General features: G+C 36.1%; 1 protein-coding gene across 22 annotated transcripts in view; it reads left to right on the forward strand.

Annotated features, from left to right (window-relative positions):
• Positions 1–10,516: 10,516 nt before the first annotated feature.
• The window catches only part of LOC136835064 (collagen alpha-5(IV) chain-like), a 130,390-nt gene continuing 119,956 nt past the window's right edge, over positions 10,517–20,950 (forward strand). For 11 of the 22 annotated variants that reach the window (XM_067098206.1, XM_067098229.1, XM_067098180.1 and 8 more), the window contains exon 1: positions 19,647–19,776. The gene's annotated coding sequence lies outside the window, so the exon portion shown is untranslated. Of the gene's footprint in view, positions 10,642–19,601; positions 19,777–20,950 lie in introns of those variants that run through there. The other 11 variants (XM_067098204.1, XM_067098212.1, XM_067098213.1 and 8 more) reach the window with 4 other exon arrangements.

Below are 20,950 nucleotides of genomic sequence, written 5' to 3' on the forward strand. Positions count from 1 at the left end.
GTTAGTGTACAGTACATATTGCATAGAATAGAAATGGCTGGAGGTACATCTGTTCATCGTACAGTTGAAAGAAAAGTGAAAAATTGAAGATAATTTCAGTGAGAGAAGCAGAGACAGAACATTACCAGAAATATTATCGAGATGTGCAAATTTGCCAAGATGGAAATAAGGGTGGTACATAAGTACTGTAAGTGAATAGGAAACTAGCTAAGACAAAAAGTACAAAGGGGGTCAGAGCCAACAGGTAGTGTGAATGGTTCAAGAGTGGAATCTCTGAATGGTAGAGAAATAAAACTGATGTAGAACCGGCTATTTAAATGAGAAGAGAGAATATCTGAAATGCAGTTGAAAATTAACTGGGAGAAATATGTAGGGGTGGCAGGAGAAAGAATATAGAAGATAAGAGATGGGAAAGAGAAAATTAAATGCTTTTGGAGAATATGAACAAGAGCTGCATGGAGAAAATTTTGCCTAGGAGAAAACGAAAAGCTTGGCAAACAAATGGGAAGAGGTCTAATATTGTTAGAATATGTTAATTTTGTGAAGGGCAGTTGTTTGTGAATACCAGCTGAGACTCCTAACACAATAATATGAGAGCTGAATTAGTTAATGCACATTTGAGGATAGATTAATGAAGGATGTAAAATTACTGGCAAGAAACCAAGAGTTGAGACATAAGCAACGGATTTATACTGGTTAATGTAACTCCTTTACAAAGAACTATTGTACAAATTTGTAGGATAAAGGGTGAGTGCAAAAATTCCATGGCCACAAAACTGTATCATTTACTTATACCAGGGAAGTTGTTTGGAAGTTTTAATGGCTTAACTAGGAATGTGGCCTGATCAGGCAAGGGCTGCGTGGGTTTACACAAATAAATAAGTAAAAAATGAGCCGAAGTTTCTTCGGCGCAATCGAGTTTTCTGTACATCGTATAATCAAGGCCACCGAAAACAGACCTGTCTTTCGGTGGTCTCAGTATAATTCTGTATGAGCCGCGGTCCATGAAACTTTAACCACGATTATGGCTAACTTTAATCTTAAATAAAATAAAAACTACTGAGGCTAGAGGGTTGCAATTTGGTATGTTTGATGATTGGAGGGTGGATGATCAACATACCCATTTGCAGCCCTCTAGCCTTAGTAGTTTTTAAGATCTAAGGGCGGACAGAAAAAGTGCGGACAGAAAAAAGTGCGGACGGACAGACAAAGCCGGCACAATAGTTTTCTGTTCAGAAAACTAAAAGGAAGGAACGGATCGAGTGCCTGTTATAAAAATACCACGTGAGACAATTAAAAGTGAAAAGCAAAATATTTCGTATGCCACGCATGAACGCCTGAGGAAGTTTACGACAGAAACGACAGAGACTTCAAGTTGGCGAATGATGGCCATTTGTAGTGTCAAGAGCATTTGAAGTTTATACATTCAAAATATATCTGCAAACATATGCAGATGGGAGTGATTTTTTGGTGTAACGGTTGGCTTCAGACAGGTGAGCGTTATGTCTGGCGCTGTTAGATATTAAAAAAAAAAACGATAAGAGGAATCACAGAAAGAATAATAGACAGTGGTGCATATTTAGAGGACAATTAAATTTATAAGTTGAAATTTCAAGTTTTATAAATAATAATAATAATAATAATAATAATAATAATAATAATAATAATAATAATAATAATAATAATAATAATAATAATAATAATAATAATCATGTACTACCTAGTGATGACCCAGAGATGATCTTGAAAATATCAAATTTGTTTGAAAACGTTAAAGGGTTTTTCTCTTATTGTTCTCTACAAGTATTTTTTTGGACATTGCTCCTAGGAACTGCTGTACTAAACTGAATCATTGTTTATAGATACAAGTCTGGATTCAGCATTCAGTTCCAGTATATATGATTAGTGCTGGTAAGATCTAAATTCAGTCTCTGATTATTCCTTTTAAGTTTTCTGTCAAAGAAAACTATCGAGACGGCTTTTTGTCTGCCCGTCCTTACTTTTTCTGTCCGCCCTCAGATCTTCAAAACTGCTGAGGCTAGATGGCTGCAAATTAGTAGGTTGATCACCTGCCTTCCAATAATCAAACATACCAAATTGCAGCCCTCTAACCTCAGTAGTTTTTTATTTTTATTTAAGGTTAAGCTTAGCCATGATCGTGAGTCTGGCACCGCTATAGGTGCCAACAACACAGGCCACCAAGGGCTGTGGGTGAAAGTTTCATGGGCCGCAGCTGGGAGTTTCATGGGCAGTGGCTAAGAGTTTCATACAGCATTATACGCTGTACAGAAAACTCGATTGAGCCGAAGAAACTTCGGCGCATTTTTTACTTGTTTCCTTTAAGATTCAGATACAGGCAATCTTACCCTCGTCTTATGGTCTACTTTGTTTGAAAGTTTTCTTACTTTAAACATGGATGTGTATCTTACAGTTTGTTGACAGCATCTACCACAGATGTTTGTTCTTTCATATAGTTTTATATAAAGGGAGACTGAAGTGCGTTGCTGCGCCAAAAGCGAGTGAAAAAAGTAGTTAATCTAGAACAAAAAAAGTTTGGCTTGGAATCAGACAAGATGTATAATAATTTCAAGCACATCTTGTGCAGACAGTATGTAAATTACCGTCATTGAAATATTCTTAATCTATATAAGTTACATAAAGTGTTTTACTTGCATCCTCTGATGCATTCGTATGCATGCGCAAATATCTATGTAATCGCGTATCTTTGAAATACTGTATCCTTTCACAACTAATTCTAAAAATCTCTATTTATAACGCTTCTGTTGATCTTATTTCAAATAAAAAAAAATGACCAGCCCTGTGAGAGCCCATAACTCAGCTCAGTGGTCTGGTAAAACTATTTTAATAATAATAATAATAATAATAATAATAATAATAATAATAATAATAATAATAATAATAAAAATATTTCAAATAAATTGTCACTTCTGCACTTGCAGCGTTTCCTTTCGGGCTTATGAGCTCATGTACGCCTATTTCACTATATTTAAGAGTGCATATGTGTGTGTGTGTGTGTGTGCGCGTGTGTCTGTGTGTGTGTATGTTTGGGGAGGGGGCGTCGGCGCGCGTAAACACCCATACAAATATTAAGTCCGTTTCATAAGCTCTGGGAATCTTCAGACAGATGTCTTAACGACCTTGATCCAAATAATACTTCGGAAATGATGGAGGTATTTTTCTCCTAGAATGCAATTTCCACTCTTCATAAAATCAGGGACAGGAAAGAGGCATTTAAAAGAAACATCCGTTGCCGTTGAAGACACCAGCATCATTATCAAGGACAGGAGATGAGATATGACGGTAATTCTGTCTGTTGATTTCTTTGAAATTTCCCTTTGTAATAAATACTTTCTTCTACATCATATGGCGATTTAGGAAAATGATAATCATTGCATTTTTTCCTTACAGTTAATTATGGGTTGATAGGTCCTTTTGCTCGTCTCACTGTTTGGAATTCTATATCTTATGTGCCTAATTTTCTTATGATTCCACTAGACGTCTTTGGGGTACTTTGTTTTCTTAGACTCCGGCTTAAATAGGCACTCCTTTGCTCTTCTAAATACCCTGCTACCTTCCTTTTTCCTTCCTAACAGTCTTTCTCCATCTCTTGCTTTCGCCACGAAATTGCCCATTAATCTACTTGAACCAATTTCCGCTTGCATCTCATTCCTTTTTGGGGAGCCTGCTATATGCCTCACGTTATTGTACATGATGCTCGTAAAGTGAACCTGTATATCATCTCTGAAAGAGATGGACGAATAAACTTGGGTCGTTTCAGTGCTTCTGTTTATAAGTTAATATGTCTGTATGATAATCAGATATATGGAAACATTAAATTATTTATGAATAAGATAAAATTTACTTTGTAGAATGTGTCCAGCGTAAGCTACTCTGGCAGCAAGTAATGAATTGTTTTCGTCCTCAAGCAGTTTTTTCAAGAAGTTTAAATAAAGAGATGATAAAATGGACAAACCAAGTACTGTCGATGGTCTTCGCTGAACAATTCTGCAACTGGTAGTTCTGCAGTAATGCCATTTTTCAAGTTTATTGCAAACACTACCCAATAAACGTTCGATAGACATAAACAACAAACGATTAATTTTTGGAGAAGTGGGCGAGCAGACACAGGACGTTGAGACAGTCTCCCGCTTCCCAGAACTTGGCTTACTACGAGACAGAAATAGAAGAGGAATCACGCTATGGCGCTTTAACTGTACGACCCCCAAATGTGAGTTACGTTAACGTACCAAGGCTTGCAGTCTCTTTTTACAACACGAATTTCGAGAAAGCACGCATGATTCGTCACCCACTCTGTTACTAATAATGGCAATTACAGCGAGGGGATAAAGGTCATTCGTCCTTTTCGCGAACTGATTAATAAAATAAAGAAAATGGGTCATTTAATGTTAACAAGAGCTGATTCTCCTTGGAGATACCGTATGAGTGAAGACAAAATTCAACCTAATGGATAACACTTGAACAATAACTGCAAAGCACGAAAGAATAGTTTGTTAAATAACGTTTTACATAAATCGACTAGAAATAGCTTGCCGATAAAGATAATACATACTTTTAAATGCTGTTACGCCAAGGACACTTTTCATAGAGCCTATAAAGGGAAACAGAACGTCATAATATAGTCAGAATGAAACTGTTCTAAATCTACTTTGATTCTGACCCACGATGGATAAGCATTCTTTGTCCATCATTTGCGTGGACATATGTTTAGAGATGGAAACCATTCTATTTTCGTGAACATTCAAACTATATTATTTTCCTCTTGGAGAGAGAGAGAGAGAGAGAGAGAGAGAGAGAGAGAGAGAGGAGAGGGCGGGGGAGGCCAAAACTGACATCATTTCAAGCCAAAAGACAACAAAACAAAAAACAGAAATGAGAAACAACTCTGTCAAAAGCCCGAGTCATAAACAATAGAGTCTTAGTCTAGGGGTTTTTAGAACTGATGGCAGCTAAATTTATTTCCACCATTTTTAGACCTACAGTTTTAGATTTACAATTATTCCCACTTTGAACATAAAACGTCAAGTTTACAAAGCTTTTCTCTACTAAAATCACATCAGAAGTTGTAAAAAGGGTTAAGGAAATACGATTTAAAATTGTAAGAACGCGTTTTTGGTTGTGCTGTCGCAAGTGAAGAAATTGGAAGAGGAAGAAAAAAACTTTCTTTCGTTAATTATCTCTCCCTTTTAATATCAAACATAAGGTTCGTGGTGAAGAATGTGCACCAAATCACATTCTTCACCACGAACCTTACTGATAGAAATTATCAGAAATTATGTTTGATATTAAAAGGGGGAGAGGATTAACGAAAGGAAGTTTTTTCTTCTTCCTCTTCTAATTTCCTCACCTGCGGCAGCACAACCAAAAACGCGTTCTTACATTTTTTTGTTTTATGACTCGGCTTCATGGGTATAACGACAGATTTACGATCCAGTAAACTTGGTAAAGTAGGCCTATATATTTTCTTGATTTTTTTAGAACATAGATTTTTATCAGTACAAAATCCATTTCACGAGGGACGCAAATATTGTGACTGGCTATTTAATGAGGAAGTTCTTCATTGGAGGGGTGGGTAGAGCTCTCGGCTAGCACGCTGCTGGCTCAGCGTTCGACTCTCCGACCGGCCAATGAAGAATTAGAGGAATTTATCTCTGGTGATAGAAATTCATTTCTCGTCATAATGTGGTTCGGATTTCACAATAACTGTAGGTCCCGTTGCTAGGTAACCAGTTGGTTCTTAGCCACGTAAAATAAATCTAATCCTTCGGGCCAGCCCTAGGGAAGCTGTTAATTAGCTCAGTGGTCTGGTTAAACTAAGATATACTTAACTTTATTTAATGAGGACACATGCTTCTTGCGACATCGAATGGCATTCATCTAGCAAGCATCGTCTTGACGAAGGTCCTCGTACCAACGTGGCTCTTAACAAGAGAACAGATATCTGACTCTCGCTAAATGCCCATACTCTCCTGTCAGCAAAAATAGAGAGATGCAAATGCTAACTCAATGAGAGCGAAATATTTATCTTTTCCTTTCTTATTTATAATATAAACTTTTTATTTTTCAAACAAATGGATGAAATAATAATAATAATAATAATAATAATAATAATAATAATAATAATAATAATATCCCAGTGGATCTTGTTTGTCCTCCCTCGGGTGACAGTAGGCGAGACATGACACAGCCACCCAGCCCCTGTAAACCGGTTTGTCCGCCCCCGGTGGGGCGTGGTAGTTAGGGGAACAGGATGATAGGGGAGACATCCACCCTCCTGCAAACCTGTTTGTCCGGCCCGGGTGTGGGCGTGGTAGGTAGAGGGGATCGTGCGCCAAGTTTCAGACAGCAGCGCCAAGGCCAACAGACCGTAATAATAATAATAATAATAATAATAATAATAATAATAATAGTTTATTATGTATAAAATAACCTAAGAGAATCGTTAATTCTTACTTTGAATTCAGTTTATCCGTTAAGAAGTGATTGTAAGACTTGATGACAAAGCTTTGGGACGAGTAAGTGGGTATTTCTAATTATGAATAAAATTAGTCATTTGCTTTTTTTGTTAACAGAAGTGTTCTAAGAACAAAGGACATTACGGGTACTTTCAGTATTTCGAGAGGTCCCTGGGATTCTGTGAAATCCAAAAAAAAAAAAGTGAAGGCAGTGCTTTTGCTTTCATATTATTATTATTATTATTATTATTATTATTATTATTATTATTATTATTATTATTATTATTATTATTATTATAAGCTCGATATCAAATTGAAATGAACTTATAAAATCTTTAACATTGTGATTTTTATACTCTAGTGAAGTTCAAGTGTTATAGTAGCCATTTACTTGGCTTCAAAATTTTTTCTAAAAATAGAACAAAGTGAGGATATGTGGCAGATAAAAATGCAATAACAAACCAACTAACTATTAACAAGTGAAAGCAAACTAAAAATAGAACAAAGTGAGGATATGTGTATAATAACATAGATCAAAAAGGTTTGTGAGTGGAAGGTCTTTCTCAGATCAGTACTTGAATGGGGGAGCAGACTGAGAATATCAGGTGTCTTAGACCCACAAGCCCCTCGGCAATCGTTGGTTTAGGAGTAAGGCTACAATTCAGATTCCAAAATCCTAGCTAAGACGTCGAAGAATGAATTTAACAATTACATGAGCACAACAGTACTGATTATGCAAGTAAAGGTACATGACAGGAATTTAATTGACAGTTTAAGACAAATATCAGAAAGACTGACAGGAAAAGACGGTGTGGTATGAGAATTAGAAGAGGATGCGGATCAAGATGTGTTGATGTTGTTTAAGAGTAATGGTAAAACTGTGTAAGCGTTGCGCATGAATCTCGAAAAAGCTTTTAATAGAAATGATGGGAGATGAAAGAGATGCAATATAAAGGAAGATGAGGATGTAGGTTATCGGGTGCAATTGACCTAGAGTAATGAGAAGCTTTTCTGATGAAATTGCTGCTTGTCTTGATATAATGGATGGAAGAGTGACCGGTTTTTTGTGAGCATGGCTTGAGACGGGGGTGTTATGAGATGTTTGCAACTTGAAGTAGCGCTGGATGATGACGGGGAAGTACAGCTGCAGAAGCTTTGTTTATCTTTGTTTATATGCTGTAAAACTTGAAAATTAATGTTAGCACGAGCAAGATTATAAGTGTAAATCGTAATTAGAATTAAGGAATAATAAAGTTACTATGGGTGCTTGACTCATGCAGAGATCTGCAAATAAAAGCAATGGATGGTTGTAGAAAGAGAGAAGAGGCGATATACAGAATATGTCAAGCAAGCAAGGTTTGGAAGAGATAATGAGAAAGAAGGCAAAGGCTACTAAGATGAAATGCTTGAGTGCAATAATTGCTTGTGTTACATAATTATGTGGAGGAAGACGAATTGGATATGAGACTGATATGAAGGGAAAATGTTAGATTGACCAAAATGATGGATGAGAATGTTTGGAGGTGGTCCGATCACATGAAGAAAATGCAAGAAGAGACTTTGGTGGAAAATTTATATAGTTTCGGTAGGGAGTGGGAGAATTAGGTAATGAAAGTGCTTGCTTACTGGAGTAAAAGAACACTGGAACTGAGGGACCTTAATATACAGGAAGTGCAAGAGTGTCATCAAGATAGAGGTGATTTGAGCAATTTGTGTAAGGGGACCTTATATGCTACTGGTGAGCACTCCGGGTAGGAACATCACGCAGATGATCTGTGAGGCAGATGGAACATGTGAAGTGGGGGGAGCTTTCTGCACAAGGTGTTCGTCCTTAGTTGCAATGAAAAGATGAACGTGACGATAACTCTCGCCTTGTTTCGCTTGAGCCACACTTATTCGGGAAGCTGCTTGTTGATGAATTTAAAAATATATAGATACACACGCGCACACACACACATATACATACACATATGTATGTGTGTGTGATTGTATGTACACACTGTATATATGTATGTGTGTGTTTGTATGTATATGTATATATATATATATATATATATATATATATATATATATATATATACATATACATATATATACACAGTATATATAAATGAAAACAAACACACATGGGACAAACCTTAAAAATGTGTCGAGAACGGATCTTCTCACAGACTCCCCATCACGTAAAGGTCTCCTAATTAACTTATCAAAGCTGTTAGTCTAAGCAGATCATAACAAGAGAAGAGCAGCTGGCGCACTTGGAGGTGGGCGTGAGTGAAGGGGTGATGGGCGTGGCATGAACCCAGATTATAGCCTAGACAATGAGAAAATCATACGGCAATTACAGTCGAACAGTTGTTGGCGCGTAATTCGCCATTAACAGCGTCTCTGGATGCTTGGCTGATTGGTAAGGTTAAATGGTAATCATTGCTGGAGCCGTAGCATTTACAGGGAACAAAATGGGCGTGAAGACCTGGGAAGATTATATGAAGTGATCTTTGCCATTCTAACGTAATTTGTCTTGAAGCCAGACGAGGGGCTGCTGAGGTCTCATGACATCAAGGACAGATACGATGATTTACATAATTTAATTAGAGTGAATTACTTTTTATTCTTTTGTTTACTGCATGATGACAGTTTGCTAATAAACTTAAACAGTAATTAACGCTTGCTCTCTGTCTATCTGACCGTCTGTATCATAATCTACCTTTTCATACACGCGTACTACACACACACACACACACACACACACACACACACACACACATATATATATATATATATATATATATATATATATATATATATATATATATATATATATATATAAATATATATATATATATATATATATATATATATATATATATATATATATTATATATATAGTTTCTACATTTATGATATTGCTCTTGTTTATACTGTATTTACTTTTAACTTTCTCCTCTTGTAAATACTTTCAAATGCTTTCACTAGTTTAGGTAGTTTCTCCGCACTATCCCTAATCAATACTTTGTAGTCTTCAAACATCAACCAATTCACGACTCATTTTCTCATGCAACTACTTAAAGTCTACATTTAATGTCCTTCGTTTGGTTTGTTGGAGAACTAACCCGCCCGTCCCAGACCAACTTTTACAATAAATAACTCTATGCTTGATTGATTAGCATCAATAATTTTCGTAATAAAACATCCAAGAAACATCTTTTATGTTAAAGAGTTCGAGTCACTTTTAACAAAGAGGCACCACGAGACCCATGACATAATTTTTAGAAGAAACACCTAATAACCTTTTCTAGGACGGAAGGAAGCGATGGACCCTCGCGCTCTTGCAGGGAGAAAGTGAGGCTCAGGAAGAACAGTAGCAGATGGAGAATTTCAAAGCTTATTTACTGCCTCCTAATGTAACCTCACCTCACCTAGGTGACAATTTCCTCTGGGTGACTGCTACAATAGTATGGAAATGAATGGAATTATAAGAAACATCTTGAATGATATTCCATTTCCATAAGCACGAATAATATAACTGAACCTATCGACCCGGCGCAGTAGGACTTCCATGTCAGACTGTAAAAGGAAATGTAAAAGGTTCTTTGCCCCTTCCCTTTAGCCCAGCCGAGTTGCCTCCTGACTTTTACTGTCATTCGTCCCCTATGGCCTCTTCATACTTAGCTGTTCAACTTCTTCAATTTGATTTTGGTCCAATTTCCTCTTGATATAAGAATGAGTCCCTCGATCGAGCCTTATGAGAGCCTATTAATGTAATTCTATGCCGTAATAATAATAATAATAATAATAATAATAATAATAATAATAATAATAATAATAATAAAGCACATGCATCGTTTTGTCCGCTCCAACAGAAGAATTATTTCAAGTCGAGTGACATTGAAATTTTACGCCGAATTGAGGAGCGTGGGCGAGGCTCCCGAAACGATCCAGGGCCTTTAACGGGTAGCGGTAATGTGGGCGTACAGATACCCACTTCCCCCGTTAGCCAGGGGCATTGGGTATTCAGATAGGTAGGTAGGTAGGTAGGTAGGTAGGTGGATGCCGACGAACGGAGCGGCCGATAGTTGCACGTGAGTCGGTGAACCGAAAGGTGGTACTAAGGGTCGGTCGGTCTGTCGGGCGGTGGTTTAGATCGGTGAGTAATGGTTCTTCAGTTGTAGTGTTATTTGCAAGTGTTGGTTCTCGAAATGACACAATTGTTTGTCTTGACTCCAATCTCTATCTTTCTCTTGCTTTCTGAAATTTAATGTCTTCAGCTTAGTCTTCATGAATATCTGTCTGTCAATCTGATAACCTCTCTCTCTCTCTCTCTCTCTCTCTCTCTCTCTCTCTCTCTCTCTCTCTCACCAGTGTGATTCAGTACGAAAACTGGATTTTTATCATTAAAGAAATCTCTTGTACTGTCTTAGCTTCGTATATTTTGAGCGTCTTGGACGTTAATAATTTCCGCTTTTTTGTGAAGGAAGAAATTATAAGTTTCTATACTGGACATCTGACATTTTATCTTAGTGATAACCTGACAAGTGCACACACACACACACACACACACACAAAAGCACACCCACGCTCACACACGTACATATGGGTTGATACTCGATATATGACATGCTGTTGGCAACCGTCTTCCTCGATCTACTGTTGCTAATTGCATTAGGGGTTCATTTCTACCCATACAATAGGAAAAAAAAAACCCATCTGATGGAAGAGTATATAAAGTAGGATGATGGTCGAACTCCAAAGAGCATATATTGATAAATACGAAGAAGGAAGTCTGTCATTTTTCTTTTCTTTTCCAACAAAAACACTTTTTTTCTGTTTTATACACGGAATGGTATACTCGTCAATACCTAATGTGTGATTAGTTTTGGTGCACAAAAACAAGAAAATTCGAGCTTAAAATGATCGCCTTCAACGCTGAAGACCTCTTTTGAGCGGCTTCGATGCCGTGAAGTGCGATCCATGGTAATTACTGCATCAGTAAATCAGACGAGAGGAATGACTGCCTTTGGCAAAATTGTTGAAAAAAATCTACGCAAAAGTTTCTGCGTAATCCTGCTCTCAAACATATCCACAAGCGGAACGAAAACCATTAGCTCCGAAGTAATTATTGGGAAGACACTGCTCGCAACAGACGTCTCTGCAGAAGCAGTCTCAGAGACGGGTCTGGTGTTGGTGAAGAGATGAGAGGTACGAAAGGAGGAGGGAGGAGGAGGAGGAGGAGGAGGAGGAGGAGGAGAGGCAAGGTAGCTCACATGAGTTGCGCGCACACCATGAACAGTGATATATACGGCGCTTAGATTTCAAAACCATCTACCACAGACAGAGCACACTTATCTATCTATCTGCATGAATGTAGTATTTGGTAGCAATTTAAAATAGCAGTGGAATGATTAGGTTTTGAATAATATCCCCACACACCCCACACCCATCTCCCCTGAGGTAAAAAGGTTAGTTCATTTCCATTCTTAGCAACCATTAAACTTGCTTCCATAGTCTTCGAGCGATGAGCATCTCCGGAATGTGTCAGTATGAGAAATAAGTGAAGGACTTGAGTTTTTTCCTTTCTACTAACGGTGTGGTTCAGCGTTTGATTTCTGCCGTATATGTCTTTCCGAAAAAGGAAAATAATTTTCTTTCCAAACTCAGGCGAAAGAGAAAACACTTCATAATGCGCATGCCCCCGCTGACGTAGGACAGCTCCCTGACGCTTGATCTGTGATCGGATTGGGAACGCCATCGTAATCTCATGGATTAGCCTTTGGCTTATGGACAGCCGTCTCCAAATAATTTCACGCATATTCATTATACCTGATTACGCACTGCTGCTGAAAACTTAAAGCAAGAAATAACAAACACACCAGATTTTAATCAATTTTTTTTTTTTAGAGTAATCATGTTTCCTTCTTTTTACTACACTCGTTGAAATTCTCCAGTCAGCATTGTTCCCTCGAATCTTAGAACATTCCACTATCGAAACGTCTCCAGAAGGCCTGGGCTTCTGTTAAAAAAATTGGTTAGAATTTGACTTCCTCGCAGACCAAATTCTTTTTACGAAAATAATAAGAACAAACGTCCCATGCTGGCATGAGGACAGCCAGAATAGCAAACAACAAATGGATACCTTCGTGTTTTGTGAGCTGTCGGCAAGCCGACGCTTTTGGCTAGAAATAGCTCAAGTGACAAATTTCGGCTCTGCAAAACGATGCCCAAGAGCGAAAGGGAATTCCGAGCGTGGACAATAATAATGTTGCTGTCGGTCAGTGAGCGACTCTAATTTGCTCTTGCTTGGGTTTTCTGCGCCTCTCCTCACTTCGCAATGACTAAGCGTTGAATGGCTGTCCGTGGATGGTGAATGTGCAGAAAATAAATGTATTTTCACTTTCTTTCTTTTTTATCGTTGCACCCCTTCCTTCTTTGGAGGGACGGGGGGGGGGGGGCACCAGAAAGGTACAGTATTCTGCTTTCACAGCTAGTCTTTGGGGTGAAGTTGCTAGCTTCACGCTTCCTTTTCTTGACCCTAACAAACGATGGTACCCGTTTGCAGTAGGGTGGACTGGTGGGTGGCAGGCCACGGACCTACAAAACTTGAGAATTGTACTTCTCCACAAACACAAGGCGCTCACTTTGGAAGATTGCACCTTATGCAAAAATTGCACCTTATTCAAGATGAATTCCTGCATAATTTCATGTTAAGATGCCGGTCATTAACATACAATAGTTAGCCTTTTTTCACCTTTTAGAGATGGTAAAATGACTATTTTTTGAGTTACCATTTAGCCTCCTTGTTTTCAAAATCTCTCTCTCTCTCTCTCTCTCTCTCTCTCTCTCTCTCTCTCTCTCTCTCTCTCTCTCTCATACAAACGCTTACACAAGCATTCATCCTCATTTATTTGATGAATAAAATACATTCCTTTGTCTCTCTTTGCATGCATAACTCAAGATAAATGCCTACTTTTCATTGTTACAAAGAACTGAGCTAAAATGCACCCTTCGTATATGTGGTAATATTAAACTTGCCTGTGACGGGTCTTCAGGCATCCTTGCATAATTTGTTTATCGTTTTTCTTTTCTTTCTTATGATAATATTCCTGGCAGTAATAATTGCAGTAGGAGTGTAAGTAGCATTAATAATAATAATAATAATAATAATAATAATAATAATAATAATAATAATAATAATAATAATAATAATAATAATAACGATGATGGAATTACGGTTCTTACGTTTCTTGCAGAGAACAAAAACAAAAAATGAAAACACTGCGAAAAGCTTTTCCATTTACCCATTATGGTGACATGCATCATAAAATTTCTTATATTATGATGCATCATTTCTGCAGAGTGAATAATATGAAAATATTGACATCACATTGCTTCAGTTTTGGGTAACGAAATACCTATGTCATATAGTAGACAGAAATAGCAAAATCGAAATTTATTCTGGAACCTAAAGTTTCAAGGAAAAATCTTCGATGTTTAACGACGATTACACAGAAACATTTATTTCTTTATTTTAACCAATTCTTTCTTGTCTGTCTGTTTCTCCGTCTTTCTCTTTTCTGGGCTACACGCCAGTCACTCAACGCCTAGGAAAGAGTATCTCCTGTGTACACTCATCTTAATTTATTCATTGAATCAATCTCTCTCCCTTTCTCTCTCACGGTACGCAGACCCTAACATTCCTACAATAAATCACCTCGCAGAACACACGCGATAGGGCCAGCACAACCTTTTCTGTGTAAATCAGAGCCAGACAGACACACAGACAGAGAACATACAGTCTTGAATCCCATCTTCTACAGGAGATAACTCAACAGGTAAAATATTAAACGTAATATTTACGCCGTTTGTCAAACACTTCACGGACGATGTACCTCGAAATCTTAATATTTTCTTTCTCTGTCTTACTTATGCCGTTGCTTGGCTCTTTTTGACTTGTTTCTTTATTGATTTGCTCATTTCTCATTATACTTTCAACGTGTGACATCATTCGCATTAAAAATGGAGACGAAGGGCGAACTGGGAAACGTGTGACAGAAAAAGCACAGAACGTAAAAGTGAGAGTTGTTGGGAACGCTCAAGAACCCCTACTTTTAATTGCCTCTGCCAACGATGTTGAAAGAAGATTTTATATTTACTTGTGTCTAATATTTGTTTGTTTCTTTGCTTGATGCCAAATGGTTTATAAATGGATGTCAATGGATTTTGAAGAAAAATGGAACATGGAGAAAAGGAAGCGTTGATCAATTTTCTTTTTAATTTTGTCGAAAAACTATCGGTGGATTTCTTGTTCGGTTTTATAATGGTGAGGCCTTGAAGCAAAGGAAGAGTTCATCACGTTTTGAGACTGATCAAAATCTACCGCAGATCCAGAATTTGTTTAATTTTCCTTTTTCGAGGCTGTCTCAGAGAAATCTTCTGATATTATGATATAATCACTTTTTGTTGTGCTACAGACTTGAGAACATTGGTCTGATTTTAAAATTGACACTTTCTTTGGAGCTGGAAGATGAGTGCCGAACCATATTCAGTGACACATTGAGTTTATCTTACGCCCGTTACTGACCGTATAACTTATGTTCACGAACCTTGGACTTTGCCATGACCTCTATACCCGGCTGTTTTAATTTCCGATGTTTGGAATTCTTTTGTGTTTCTAGGCAAATCAGTTTGAGACTTATTACATTTGTAATAAGTATAAGTTGTCGACTTACATTTTCCTCGTCATCTTAGCTGTGGAAGATCAATGCCTAGTAAACTGAAGTTACATACACACACACACACACACACATATGCATTTATATATATATATATATATATATATATATATATATATATATACAGTATATATATATAGATATATATATATATATATAAAATATATTTATATATATGTGTATATATATATACATAATATATATATATATATATATATATATATATATATATATATATATATATATATATAGATATATATATGTATATATATATAAATATATTTATATATATGTGTATATATACATAATATATATATATATATATATATATGTATATATATATATGTATATATATATATATATATATATATATATATATATATATATATATATATATATAATATAATGGCCCAGAGAGAAAGAAACTAAACAATGATGCCTTCAACGTTGTATCTCACACCACCTTTCCTCCGTTAAAGAAGAGAGCGATAATGTACCACTTCTCTGATTCCCTCTAAAGATAAATTCCTAACGACGCAATAGAACGGTCACGTTACCGTGAGAGACTTAAGATTAATTAATATTTAACACAACCTTCATCCTGCGGCTTGTAATTAAGCGCGAGAGCGCCTCTCAAGTGGCCAGTGTCATCGTCAACGTCATTATCATCTGAGAGGAGAAATACATTGACACTCTTATTACATTTACGTATATATATATATATATATATATATATATATATATATATATATATATATATATATATATATATATATATATATCGTATATATACATACTGTACATTTATATATATTTATAGCTATAACCTCGTTCGGATACCCAGGACCCGAGATCGAATACTCTGCTGGAAGTGAAAAACTTCATGTCTTTCTTCATTCGGTTTCAGGCTTCGTGGTGAGAAGTGTTTTCAAAAAGTTAAGAAATTGAGAAGTTAAGAGGGCATTGTGGTTAATAAAATATATATATATATATATATATATATATATATATATATATATATATATATATATATATATATATATATATATATATATGTATATATACATATTTATATATGAATATACCGTATATAAAATATATATGGTAAGAGTACACACACACACACACACACACACATATATATATATATATATATATATATATATATATATATATATATATATATATGTATATATGTGTGTGTGGTGTGTATATGTATATATGTGTGTGTTTGTGTATAAATATACAGTATATATTAGTAAATATTTCATTTATTTACATGCATATCATTATTATCGTCAGTAATGATCATGTATTCTTATGAAACAAACAAAGGCCATAGACTATACACAGTCGTCCATACGGTAGAATATTTTATAAAACATCAGTAAGTGAATATATGCATATTAGTTTGGGAGCATATCAAATTCGCAGTGTTTTATAATGATTGCATGAAATTTAGTCTAACGAATACGTCGAGGGCTCTCGTTATCGCCTACAAAAATGCCAAGAGGTTATCTTGACGGCTTAGACAAATGAGCCTTCGTGTGTCCACCTCAGGGACCGTCCTTTAGGCTTCGTTTACTTCTTTTTTTGTGCCTCGTCTCAACCTCTTCATTCCAGCCTTGCTAGGCCTACTGGACTTTTACTATGCCTACTGATATATTCATGTGCCTGTAAAGGTGTTGACACTTTAATTTTAAATTCATCGCTCTCTGTTTCACCTGCTGATATCAAACTGTTAATTTTTTTAACAATCCACTTAATAACTGAGTACTTTCTCTTATCATCTGTTTAAGGTGAGTCATCTGCTGGCTCATTACCCTGTGAGTGTTTATAGATAGATCCTGAGAAGAAGAAGAAGAAGAAGAAGAAGAAGAAGAAGAAGAAGAGAGAGAGAGAGAGAGAGAGAGAGAGAGAGAGAGAGAGAGAGAGAGAGAGAGAGCAATTTCAAATTAGTGTTTTTCACCAAAAGTTCTGAAAGAATGTCACTTTTGTACACAATACAATGTCTTATCCCCTCCCCTCTTTCTCTCTCTTGCTCGCTCTCTCTCTCTCTACTTTATTATCCCCCAAAATGTTTTGCCTAATCCGGCTTTGTTGAACTTTATATGACACCTGTTCAGCGTCAAAACGAAACAACTGGTGACCTTACTCCCTCCTAACGGCGAGCAAACTAGAGCCAGAGATATTTACCTGGACAAGAGGGATCTCTAAAACGCTTCCTGTTTTTCCTAGCTCTAAATAAGAGTTCATGTCGTGTATCTCTTTAGTTTTATTATCAAGTATTATTATTCAGGATATAAACAAATAACATGTTTTTTAATCTTTTTTATTATAAGTATTATACGAACACACACACACGCATATATATACACACACTCATACATACATATATATATATGTATATTATATATATATATATATTATATATATATATATATATATATATATATATATATATATATATATATATATATATATATATATATATATATATATATATATATATATATATATATATATATATATATATATATATATATATATATATATATATATATATATATATATATATATATATATACATACTGTACGCCTATTAGTAAATACGTTCCTCTAATGTCAGCGATCTTGTTGCGAGTCTTGATCTCTAATGTAGCCCATATTTGTAGGCGATTAAACATCTTTCATGCACAATGCATAATTAGATGATTCAAGATTCCGTTGAAGATCTGAGCATAAAACCAGAAATTCGATAATAAACAGAATAACATTAAGTCTTGCTACTTCGCAGTGAATAACTGTTTGAAACTCTAAACTAAAACTGGCATTACCCAGTGTTTGTTCATTCAAATTCGGTATTTCTTGAAATACTAAATATTCACTTTTGAAAGGCTTTATTTCTTAAAATCAACCACAACTGCGAAAAATAGGCTTAAATCAAATCGGTGGTTTTAGAATCCTCCAACTTGAAAAGATTCGTAATGGAAATCCTAAACTCAGACAACAGGGATATACAGTATATATATATATATATATATATATATATATATATATATATATATATATATATATATATATATATATATATATATATATACATATATAAAATATATATAAAATATATATACCTCTCTCTCTCTCTCTCTCTCTCTCTCTCTCTCTCTCTCTCTCTCTCTCTCTCTCTCTCTCTCTCTCTCTCTCTATCCTCTATATATATATATATATATATATATATATATATATATATATATATATATATATATATATATATATATATATATATATATATATATATATAAATATATATATACTATATATATACTGTGTATGTATATTAAACAGATACACAGACAGCTTCTCTTAAGAGAAACCGTTTCTGCAAGTAACTAATTATTTAAAAAAGGCTTTCATTCTCCTATTCGTGCAATTCGGGTAAACAGAGACAGAAAGTGTCTGAACAATGAGAACATACGTATTACATAATACTTACAAGGTCATTCCTTCTCTCTCTCTCTCTCTCTCTCTCTCTCTCTCTCTCTCTCTCTCTCTCTCTCTCTCTCTCTCTCTCTTTTTCACTGATGCTTATCTAAATGGATGATACGTACTCAGCTGTAGATCTGATGACTGTTGACGAGCAGATGGTATCTGGCACTTGTCCGTCAAATAAGAGAGAGAGAGAGAGAGAGAGAGAGAGAGAGAGAGAGAGAGAGAGAGAGAGAGAGAGAAACTACAGTTTTTGAAGTAATACTCCCCAGACAGAGAAATTTTGCAATATTCCAAAAAGGGAAAATTCTTCTCCTGTAAAACAGGCTCTTTGACGCCAAGCGACGACGGTGTTAAAGCAGAAACAGTGTCGTCATTACTCATATGGGTCAGAGCATCCTTGGAAGGATGATATGGCCGTCTTCCTGGAAAAAGCGACGCGTTCTACATTCCTGAGAATTTCCGTGAAGCTGCCGCCAGGGATCTCGTGTCCACGGGCATATATACTCGTACATATCTACCCTTTTGCGGTGGCTACTCTGCCCCTTCATCCTTTTTTGTTTTCACGCCTACGTATCGTACTGGCCTAAGCTAGCGACACTCAAGACATTCCTGCCTGCCCACATGCATGAAATCCCTGACAGGTAAAGGTGGGTAGAGGTCGTTACTAATGGCCATCCCACCCCTCTCCGCCTCTTCATATCACTGTGCTTTCATCTTGGAGGGATTTTTTCCTCTCATAAGGGATGCTGATATTCGTCCCTCTTTGCAGGATGCAAATGAGGTAGCAAAATGGATCTAAGAATTGCAAGTGTGTGTGTGTGTGTGTGTGTTTGGAACTTCGTCTCTCACCTGAGTCCCGAGAATTACCTTGACCCCCACCATCCTCCTTCCCCTCCCGACTTCTGGGTAGGAAGGTGAGCTCGGGCACGGTGCAGTGAAAGTGGTGGTGTCGGCGGGCATACATGCCGCTCCTCCATCAGTTATTGTTTCAGTGACTTTTCCTACTCTTGAGGAACGTAATTTTACTCGCATTGAAGATCAAATACCTCTCATAAGTTAAGGTAAGTGTTCAGGTGGGAACTGTTCACCGCAGAGTCTCATTTTTGCTCCCTAGAGCATCCCGAACTCACAGGTGTGAGAGTCGAGAGACGCAACTTCGTCCGTCTAATGCGGCATTGACGTTTCGTTGTGACACTGACATACTGCCCCGCCTCTCTCTCTCTCTCTCTCTCTCTCTCTCTCTCTCTCTCTCTCTCTCTCAACATCAAGACAGGCTTTACGTGGCTCAGACTTAAATGGAAAAGTATTCGAAACCCATTTGGACAGAGCGAGGCATTCTTGAACTTCCGAAACACCTGTCCCGTCGAAGACAAACAGCGTGTCGTCCTTTGCCCCCGTGTTCGGGGCTACACATACCCACGCACACCTGTTTTCAACTTGTATACAAGTGCCAGGCCATTAAAGTCTTTTCAGTTTCGGCTCATAATAACATTCGCAATCACCATCGTGGAAATGAAAATTACTGTACTTTACTTCATGATGGGACTTTGATCTATGCAATTAGCAGTTAATAGAAGCGATGTATATGTATATATATACATGTTTATATATATATATATATATATATATATATATATATATATATATATATATATATATATTTATTTATATATATATTTGTATGTGTGTGTCTGTGTGTGTGTTTGTGTGCATGTTTTGTATATAAGCTTTTTTTAGCGTAATTACAAATGTTCCTTTAATCCACTGAGTCTCCTTTTAGACGCTAAATTTCACTGATGAGTCTAAATCGTTAATTATTTAGTGATTTAGATATTAAAACTACTTCATTATTTGACTGAAAACAGGAATGCGCTGAAATGAAAACTGAGTGGTATTTGTTTATCAACATATTCGTTTTGTTTGTTGGTTAGTTATACGTAATCCTTGATGTATTTATAGATTTTTTATATTTCTTTTCAGTAAATACCATGTCAGTAATGTATAAAGTTAAAAACTTATTATAATTATTGTTTTGAATAATGGAGGCGACAGTAGCAAAAATAATTATTAATAGCAAAATTAAAAACAGTCATTATTATTATTATTATTATTATTATTATTATTATTATTATTATTATTATTTATTATTATTATTATTACTGAATTATTGCACTTCAAATGGATTTGGGGGCGTCAGTAATTTCAGGGAGGCGGAGGCCCAGGGAGTTATTTCTG

Source organism: Macrobrachium rosenbergii, chromosome 54 (genome assembly GCF_040412425.1).
Source record: "Macrobrachium rosenbergii isolate ZJJX-2024 chromosome 54, ASM4041242v1, whole genome shotgun sequence".
Lineage (NCBI taxonomy): Eukaryota > Metazoa > Arthropoda > Malacostraca > Decapoda > Palaemonidae > Macrobrachium > Macrobrachium rosenbergii.